Genomic DNA, 10,919 nt, shown 5'->3' on the forward strand with positions numbered 1-10,919 from the left:
ATGTTCACAATGTCAAAATATGGCGAATAATATTGTAGGCAATATCATTTTATTAAGTCAACAGGTAGACTTGTTCTCTTTCTTAATAACAAAGGGCCTAGGAATTTATACAATGCGAAAGTTAGTGTTTAGCAATAATTCACATAGATTGAGAATCAAATTGGTTTGATTATATATATATATATATATATATATATATATATATCCCAAACTCAATCATAAGCAGAATTAATTAAAATAATTTTGCCTATTAGATTAAAAACAAGTATATGAGAATGAGATAAGATGTATAAGCACGAATTGCAACATTTTATATCAATGGTAAGTAGAAATAGAATTTGCATTAAATAAAAATAATGAAAATTCTTCAAAAAATATCTCTTCCTTTCATAAATCATTTTTTTAGTTTCATATGCAATTCATTTTTGGGTATATATATATATATATATATTGTATTTATTTTTGGTTATATATATATATATTGTATTTAAGAGAAAAATGGTAGTCTTAATCACACTTTGTTTATTTTTACTCCTAAAATTCGAATGGCTCGAAAGAATATATATTCACACGTGAAAATATAATCAGCGGTAAACATTTAATAAATTGTGAATTCTTTTCAAAGAATTTAAGGGCACCTTAAATGGGAAATTCTCATGATTTTCATATAAAAATGTATATATATATAATAAACTATTTGTAGAAAATCCATAATACCATTAAGAATATTTTGCGCGATTAGGGATGCGTTCGCGTAACCTGATTATATTTTTAAAAGCAAATTCGGATTATGCGTTCGCGCAACTTCGAGTGAATATTTAATAAAAGGGATTTCTCCGAGGATGTAAAATAGTTTCATATAACCCGGGATGTGCAGTTCACTGTTTAAATATAAGGGTGATGACGTTCTTAATTTTATTTTAAATCTCGAACATATGAATTTGTAATAAAAACTATAATATGGTCAATTTTATTGTGTACACGTATGCGTGACACGATTTTTTTTACATCTATAAAATATATAAGGCGAATATACGTACGCGTGATTCGTTTCAAGAAAATCTTTAATTTGTAAATAATCTAAACGACAGCAGTAATAAAATCATGTAATAAAAAAACGTATTTAGTAAAATCAAGATAATTAAGCCAAAAAATAAAAAAAAACAGTTAAGCGACCGTGCTAGAACCACGGAATTCGGAAATGCCTAACACCTTCTTCCGGATTAACAGAATTCCTTACTCAGGATTTCTGGTTCACAGAATAACAAACAGAGTCATATTCTCCTCGATTCAGGGATTAAAACCGGTGACTTGGGACGCCTTAAAATTCCGAGGTGGCGACTCTGAAACAAATAAATAGATCCCGTTTCGACTGTCCTTCAATTGGAGAAAACTCCGCACGCACCCTCACGGGGGCGGAAAAAGGAGGTGTGACAATCATGATCAAATAAACCAGGGTTTAAGCAGTTAATATCATAATTCGCAGAAAATAACCCAACACAACCCGATACCGGGGTGTCACTAGTCATGAGCATCTAACAAAACAGAATACTCCAAATCAAACTACAGAGTTTAATATAGAAAACCAAGAACATGAAGAAGTAAGATAGGGAAGAGCTCCGGGCTACGAACGCCAATAGCTACCTAGAGACTCCACGGATCTGCTTGGGCCGAAAATGATCAGCACTCGGGAGCGGGACCAGATATGCCTGAATCTGCACAAAGTGTGTAGGGAGTAAAGTGAGTACTCCAACTCAGTGAGTAATAATCATAAATAAAGATTGAAAGCAGGAAATCACGTAAGGCACAAAGCATACTATATTGAAGCAGTAAAACCATTAAAACAGTAAACCAGTGAAGGATAGGTAAAAATCATTTAACTCAAATTTAACTTCATGAAAAGCCTTTTTCAACAATTAAGCATGGTAATTGACAGGCAGTTAAGAAAAGATAAACACATAAAGGTTCGGCCCTCGGGCACCGTATCAACAAATTCGCCCCTCGGGAAACATCTCAGAACAATACCAGCCCCTCGGGCTCAATCTCACATCACAATGGGTGGCCGCGTTCACTGGGGGTGTGCAGACTTATGGAGGGGCCCCTTACGGCCCAAGCGCAATATCAAGCCATCTCGTGGCATCATTACTAGGCTCTCAGCCTCATATCAATCAAGCCACCTCGTGGCGTACATACCTCAGGCCCTCAGCCTCATAATCAATATCAAATGTTTCCTCACAACATAGGCCCTCGGCCTTACTCAGTCAAAATCCTCACTAGCTACTCGGGCAATAGTAAAACATGATTCTCAGCCAAAATATCATTTAAAAGATCATTTAAGTGTTAAAACAGAGTAAACATGGCTGAGTACGAAAACAATGAAATATAACATGACGGAGTTCAAGTATTAGGTCAAAACAATGAGGAAATATCAATAAAAGTCCCATAAGGGTTCAAATAGTTGGCATTCACCCCAAATATGGCATTCAGCCCAAATAATGATGATAGCAAATAGATTTCAATCAAATACGGAGTAAAATAGTCATTCGGGACGGACTAAGTCATAATACCCATCAGTGCACAATCCCACGCACGTCATCTAGCGTGTGCGTCCCTTCAATATAGCACAACAATGTGCAATTCGGGGTTTTGTACCCTCAGAACATCATTTATAATCATTACTCACCTCGAACTAGTCCAATCTCTAGCCTGCGATGCCTTTTCCCCTCGAATCGGCCTCTACCCGTGTCGAATCTATCCAAAATCAGAACCACGGTGTCAAAATATGCTAAGGGAATGAAGCCCAAGCGAAAATAATCAATATACGACACAAATTCCGAAATTACTAAAACCCGACCCCCAGGCCCACATCTCAGAATTCGATAATTTTTACATCAGTATATTCCTTATCTTCTCACAAGTTCATGCATATCAAAAGTTCTGAAATCTGACCTCAAATGATCCTTCAAATCCTCAAGCAAAGGTCTAAGTTTTCAAGCCCTAGTTCTTCAATTTTTGGCTTAATTTCCATGATTATTTAGGTGGAATTCACATTAGAATCGAGTTTCAAGTCCAAGAATCTTACCTCCATGTGATTCCCTTTGAATCCCTCTTCAATCCCCTTCAAATAGCTCCAAAAAACGACCAACAATGGAAGAAATAAACCCCCCATTTGCGAACAAGATGACCTTTTAAACCTTCTGCCCAGGCCTGAGATCCTTCTTCGCGAATGCGGTCAAAGCCTCGCGTTCGTGAAGCACAAATTAACTTTGACCAATTTTTCCTCTTTCGCGATCGCGACCTCCCTATCACGAACGCGATGCTTTGCTCAGACCAACCTTCATGATCGTGTTCCACCTTTCGCGAACGCGGTGAATAAAAATCCATTGAAGCTTAGCTGCCCATTTTCTTCTATGCAAACGTGACACCACCCCGCGAACACGATGCACAACCACTTAGCCCTTCGCGAATGCAAAGGCTTAAATTCCACCTTCCTCAACTGACTCTTCGCGAATGCGAGGGTCCACTCGCGAACGCAAGGGTCCACTCGCGAACGCGAAGAGTAAAATACCTGTAACAGTTGAAATCAAAATCTGCAACTCCAAACATCAAGAAATGGTCTGATTGACCACCCAAAACTCCCCCGAGGCCCTCGGGACCTCAACCAAAGGCACCAACATATCCCAAAACCTTATTCAAATTTGTACAAATCTTCAAAATACCTCAAATAACATCAAATTAACCAAAACACATCGGATTCAAGCCTAAGTTTCCAAAATCTTCCGAATTCCGCTTTTGATCAAAATCCCAACCAAACCACGTCCGAATGACCTGAAATTTTGCACACACATCCCAAATGACACAGCTGAGCTACTACAACTCTCAGAATTCTATTTCGACCCTACCTCAAAATCTCGCCTACCAACCGGAAATAACCAAAATATCAACTTCGCCAATTCAAGCCTAAATCTACTCCGAACCTCCAAACCTCATTCCGATCGCGCTCCTAAGTATCAAATAACCTCCCGAAGCTATCCGAACCATCGAAACTCACATCCGAGCCCTCTAACACATAAGTCAATATCCGGTTGACTTTTCCAACTTAAGCTTCCTCAAAAGAGACTAAGTGTCTCAAACCTTACCAAAATCATTCTGGATTCGATCCGACCAACCCGATACCACATAACACGGATACACAAACATAAAGAAGTAGAAATAGGGGGAAACAGAGCGGTAACTCATGAGACAACTGGCTGGGTCGTCACACCGCATAGGATGAGCGGGTTGGGCATAGGGGCGCTGGTAACCTCACCTGACCTGGGGATCAACTCAGGGAACTCAGGAATTGCACTTGGCGGTTCCCTACCATTAGACCAGGATGCTGATTCTAGCTGCAGAATAGCCGATGCCGGGCTATCCTCAGGACTGATGATTGGTAGATTGCTTGCGGAAGCCATCTGTGCCTTTGGATCTTATGAAGGAGGGAATGCTAGACTACCAACAAAACCAACCACCAAAACCTGGCTAGTTTGCACACCCAACAACCTTGTTAGTTTTGAGACATTTAATATATAGGAAATTGCATGTTGGAATGCAATGCACCTAAACAGTTAAACGTTTCTACTATGTGTTTGAACGAGTTGCATGTTTCATCCCGGCCTTAACTAACTCTTTCAGTATGTACCTCTTTTTTTTATTTTTTTATTTTTGCCTTTCTTTAATCACTCTTGATTTGTTTCATTTTGTTTCTGTCGCTCTTTTATTTTTTTAGCACACTTTTTTTTACTTGTTTTTACTCCATTTTTCTTCTATTTTTTTTCAGTTTATTTTTCACTCAATTATTTTTATGGCTATGACCGAATCCGATGAGGATTGCCTACGTATCATGATGCCGCATGAATCAGATCTTGCGTAGTTCGGGAAGATTGAGAATGAAGTAGATAAACTAACTCTTTTTCTTCTTCTATTTTTTATAACTCTCAAGTAATGAAAGCGTTTAAAAAAGGAAAATAACTTTTTTTTTTGCATTTCATTTTTTTATTGTTATTGAATATTCGAAAGAAAGCTATTAAAGAGGAAAGAAAATATTTTTGGATTTTTAATTTTTTTTGATTTTGTTTTGAAATTTTGAAAGAAAGGCTAAAGAAAAACTTCTAAAGAAGAAACAAAAATATTTTTTTGGTTTTTGTTTTTGGGAAAAAGACTTCTAAAAAATATTTTTTTTGGATATTGTTTGATTTGTTTTCTTTTTTCGAATGAAAGACTTCTAAAAGGAAGAAAAATATTTTTGTATTTTGGATGTTACCTCTTAATTTTCAAAAGAGGGACTTTTAAGAAAACTATTTTGGATTTCTCAATTTTATTGTTTTACATTTACAAAAGTACTTCTAAAGAAAAACGAAAATATTTTTGGACTTCAATTTTTCAAATTTTTTCTTGACATTTACGAAAGAAAAACTTTTAAATTAGGAAAAGGTTTTTTCTTTTTTTTTTTCTGATTTGTTTTTGAATGTTTTGGGAAAAATACTTCAATATAAAGGAAACTCGTATTTTGGATTTTGATTTTTATTGATTTTTATTTTATTTCTTTTTCTCGTATGAAAAGGGAACTATTTTTTGAGTTTAGAAATCTTTTTTTTTTTTGAATTTTTTAAGGAAATGCTTCTAAAGAAGGAATTAAAGGAAAATATTTTGGATTTTTAAAAAAAGGTGGGGCCGGAACCGATGAGGTTTGCCTATGTATCTCACATTAGGTGAGAATCAGACCCGCCTGGCTCGGTCAGTTTTGACAAAATCAGAAGAGATATTTTATTGACTCATTTTAAAAAATTTGGCAGAGTTTCGGGACATTTTTGAATACCGGGGTTTTCAGAACCGGGCTATATTTCCTTCCTACATCATTCTTGGTTTTTCTCTTGATTTTCTTTTCCTAGCCGGTCAACATGCAAGCCGAAACAAATAAATGTTCACATTACACGTAGGATGCATCAGGATGGTCTGTTATTTTGGGTACACCTGTCCTAGACGGACCCAACCCCTGTGTTGAGTCCCCAAGGTCAAATGCACGTGATAAAAATAAACGTTCCTACTAGGGATCCGACATGAGGTTACGTTATTCTAAGTTTAAACCTGGGGTTGTGTTCTAGACCTGGCTTACCCGAGCGGACAACTCGAGCTGAAGAGGGGGCAACGTACCGGGAGCAGGAAAGTCTACCCAGCCTTGTTGCTGGCCCAACCTCATTCTATTTGGTATAAATTATAACAGAAAAAGTGGGCCATGCGAACGTGTGCACCGTTTTGTAGAAGACTCAGAAGGGAGGCGTAAGAAGACATTTAAATACAGTTCAAGTAATATCAAAGCGGTAAATAAATGACAATTAGCACATTAGGTCCACAAAAATACAGTAATACCAACAATAAATAAAGCCAAATAAAAATCACATTAACAATCTCGAATTCTTGAACCCTGAACAAGAAGTTCTAGGTTTTTATCCCCAGCAGAGTTGTCAAAGCTGTCACACCTCCTTTTTTACCACCCGAAGGGGAGTATAGGGGAGTTTTTCCAATTAAAGTGACATTATTCGAAATGAGATTATTTTTTTTTTTTCAAGTCGCCACTTGGAATAATTTATTTTTTAGTGTCCCAAGTCACCGTTTCTTTTTTTAAATCTCAAATCGAGGAAATTTTCGACTTTATTTAAATATCTGTGAACCAGAAATTCTAGATAAAGAATTTTGTTAACCCGGGAGAAGGTGTTAGGCATTCCCGGGTTCCGTGGTTCTAGCACGGTCGCTTAGCAACTTATACTTGGCTTAAGTTGTCTAATTACTTATTTTTAGGACCTAAGTGCATTTATTTTTCTACCGCTTTTAATCACTTGATTTGTTCGTAATGAAAGAATTGAGTTATGTGTACTTATACTCATTTCCTTTGGCGCATCAAAAATCATGTCACGCGTACGTGTCCACAATTAATCACGCTTTATTAATTATTAAGAAAGTTTTAGTCGAAGTTGCGCGAACGCATCCCTCAATTTATTTTTGAACGAAATTCGTAATTATGTTACGCGAACGTATACATAATCACCATAATAGACTAAGTCGCGCCTAAAGCAAGCTATGAATGTTCAAGATTGTTTAATACCTAAGTTATAAAATTAATGTGAGGGCCACAAATTAGGTGATTCAAATGTGAATGGCAAACCTCGATTCATTTTTAAAAGATTTCCAAGAATGTGATTTGTTGACTTCTTGGGTACATAATATTCAATTAAAATTAGAGAACTTTTCAACTAATTGAGATAGAATTCATTTTACATTAAAAAAAATCTCAACATTCATCCGAAATGTTTCTAAAATCAAATAAGTGATGTTCATACTATATTAAGATGATTTGTATGCATATTAGAGTAACCTGACGAGATTTATAAAGAACACAAGCAAATAAGTGAAAAGGAGTTTTGAGCCCTTATAGTTAACAAGGGTATGTGCAGTCATATGACTTTTCCCATCCAAAAGTTAACATTGTTATGATGAGGTCTCGTATTTGCTCGTAAATGCTAAAGTTAAGATATTATATACACAACTCATAAAAGTAAGACAAAGAACGTAGGATCCCTAAAATGAGGCACCAAACATGCAATTTTGCCTATTAGGCAATAAGCATGAGGCTTAATTGATATAAGCAAACTAAGTGAATGTTATTAACTTCATGGACACTGTAACTTGTAAGCCTACGAGATTTAGCATAAATGCATCTGAGATGCGATAAGAGTTACAAGTCTAAATATGGTATCAATTTCTCGAAATCCAAGTTACAGTCCAACAAAATCAAAGCACACATACTCGAAAGCAAATTTAGGGACCATATTCAAAGCAGACATATTCAAACAATTACTGCAATTTATATTCCATTATATCATCTAAGTGATAATTACAGTGCTGGAAATTAGAATCCATACCTCAAGAACAAGGTGAAAACTTCAGAATTGCTAAATAGAAAGTAGAACAGGCGAGCCAACAGAGTAGCAGCGGACATCGATTCAATCGCTTCAGATTTCCGGAAATTATGAAGCTAAGACACAGAAGTTGAAAATAGCAACGGAACAAAGTCAACAACAACCTTGAAATCTCCTCTTATTTTTGTCTTTGTTTTGTGTTTTTTTAGCTCTTTCTAAAATCTCAGATCTGGATTTTTTTCCAGATCCGTCAGGCTCTAGTGGGGGGTTGAGAAGAAGATGTCAGCGGCGGCTTCATTTCAGGAGGAGATTTCAGCCGCTTTCAGAGAGAGACGAAAGGGGAGGGGTCTGTTTCTTCAATGAGGAATGAGTTAGAGAAGCTGGTTCATTCTCTTCTGCCGAGAATGAGGAAAACGAATTAGGGGGTGTTCGGTTTTGGAAAGAGGGAAAATCCACCGTTTGCTGAAGCTTTTTAAGAGAAGGGGAGCCTCTCGTTCTTAGGTCTCTAGGGTCTATAGGTTTAGGTCTTAGGTGTTTAAATAAAAGGGAAAAAGACAATTGGACCAGGTAGTGAAATGGGCTGGTATTGGAAGGAAATGAACTTGAAGGGATTTGGGTCATGAATTTGGGCTAATTAACTTTGGCCCAATGCACAAAGGCTAAGCCAAAATCTTTTTTCCCATTTTCTTTTATTTGATCTTAAAATCTAATAAAAATCCTAAATTAATCCTAAATCAATCTAATTTGTAAAACTTAAAATTGTTTATTTATTAAAACAACTAATTAACTTAAAACCAAATAAAAACACTACTATCTAAAGACTAAAAGCTAAATATGTAAAAATAATCATTTTTGTGATTTTTATTAATAAAATTAATTCCTACATGCAAATTGAACCTACGATGGCATGAAATTAAAACGTGACAATTTTTATGATTTTAAAATATTAAAAATGCATGAAATGCAACTAAATAAAGAAAAACTTCTAAAAATCAATTAAAATTTTTTTGGCCTATTTTTATGAGTTATTTTCACGTAGGAAAAAAATTAGGTGCTCACAGTGTACAACCCGATCCAAATAAAATCAAAATATGACTCTATGGCCCACATCACCCATCGATCTCTCAAGTCTTAGTTAACCACTTATCACAGTGCTCAGTTCAACATTGCTACACATATAAGGCATCCAAAACATGTGAGAAAGCATAATAAAAATGTACTGAGATGGAGATATCATACACGGATATAGTATCATGATAGAGACAATTAAGGCAAACAACTCAAAACAACAATAATAGCCCTATCATGTCCCAAACAATTAAGCGCATAGCCTAGACATGATTTTTAATATGAATCATAGCTCAAATAATCATACAAGTAGAGAAAATATAGATATAACGAGGCACGAAAGCAAACAAGTCTCATAGTTGTTACATCCCAGGTTTTCGTACGTGGAAGTACGCCATAAGTAAATTGATATAAGCTCAAAAATGAAATGTTACATCCTGCATTTTCGTACGTTAAAGTTTCATCCTATGTTAATCGACGTAAGCTCGGGAATGAGATTATTTGGAGATTATAAGTATTATATTATTTCAAACAAGTGATAAGTAAATTCGTGAAGGTGAGAGGGTAAGAGAATCGAAGAAAGTGAGTTTTGTCAAAGTTTGTCAATTTGGAAGAAAATACGGTCCGAACTATAATACCCAGCATTTATGGACTAGTGCCATACAAGGTATCACATGACCATGATAGTAAGGTGTGTTAAAAGTAAGTAGTATTTTAAGTAATTTGAGATAATTCTTAATTATGTGGGTAATTGGTTAATTATTAGTTAGTGGGAGATTAATAAATTAACAATTAATTAGAATTGGATAAGCTTGATGGATCTTACCACCAATGTGGCAGCCCATGAGGTGGTTAACATTATTAGAGTACATAACAAGGTTAACATTTTCTTTAGCCTTTTGGGCGTGAATTGCATAAATATATTCACTTTAGCAATGCAAGCTAATGTTTGCCTACCTCCCCCCTTAAGATTAGAAGAGACAACATCACGTTGCAAAGTGATTGCATACGTGATTTACAATGGTCAGAGTTGTAACGTGAGATTTTGAAATTCTAAGGAAGTACGATGCAATCTTTCTCAAGAATATCATATGGATTTTCCTCTACTTCAATCCGCCATTACGTATTTTCGCAAAAGACGTGTGTTAGAAGAATTATCAAGAGGAGCGAATCAGGTATATTAAGGTTATCCCTTTTTTCTTTTTGGAATGATCCATATGACACAAACGATACGAGCAAATGCACAACTTCCATAATTGACTCTATTCGTAGAAATGCTTATATTTCTGATTCCCTATATTTCCTATTATTCTATCGTCTGTTCATGGGTCTCAGAAAATACGTAAGTTGATAAAGTCTGTTTCATGATATTAATCAAAGGCATAATGGTCTTATGACACTCCAAAAGATTTTATTGTACTTCTCATACATTGCATTAATTTATATTGAACTATAACCAGATGGTGTTATACACACACACACACACACATATATATATATATGTATATATATGTATATATGTATATATCTACACACACACATACACATATAGGAAAAGGTTACGACGTTATATACGCACCACCACCTGATCAGCTGGTATACGTTGATGATTTGCCCACAGTGGCCGAGATGATACGATGGGATGCCCTTAGAGGCTTGATGATATTATGAATACATATACCCATGCATAGAATGACATTTATACGCATATGCATGAAATTATAATAGTAAATGACTCACAGAGCTATTTAGATATACATGTTGAGTCTTTTACTCCATATTTATCTCATGTCTATTGTTTACTGATTTTTATTCCTTACATACTCAGTACATTATTTGTACTAACGTCCCTTTTGCCCCGGGGTACTATGTTTCATGCCCGCAGGTCCCAATAGA

The 10,919-nt window shown here is 35.7% G+C and overlaps 1 long non-coding RNA gene across 1 annotated transcript; it reads right to left on the reverse strand.

Annotated features, from left to right (window-relative positions):
- Nucleotides 1-1,429: 1,429 nt before the first annotated feature.
- Nucleotides 1,430-8,485, reverse strand: LOC107782135 (uncharacterized). Its single transcript, XR_001647161.2, has 2 exons — nucleotides 7,959-8,485; nucleotides 1,430-1,715 (listed from the first exon to the last, which is right to left on the reverse strand). It is a non-coding gene; the product is annotated as an uncharacterized LOC107782135 (long non-coding RNA).
- Nucleotides 8,486-10,919: the final 2,434 nt, after the last annotated feature.

The sequence above is a fragment of the Nicotiana tabacum genome, chromosome 3 (assembly GCF_000715075.1).
Source record: "Nicotiana tabacum cultivar K326 chromosome 3, ASM71507v2, whole genome shotgun sequence".
Classification (NCBI taxonomy): domain Eukaryota; kingdom Viridiplantae; phylum Streptophyta; class Magnoliopsida; order Solanales; family Solanaceae; genus Nicotiana; species Nicotiana tabacum.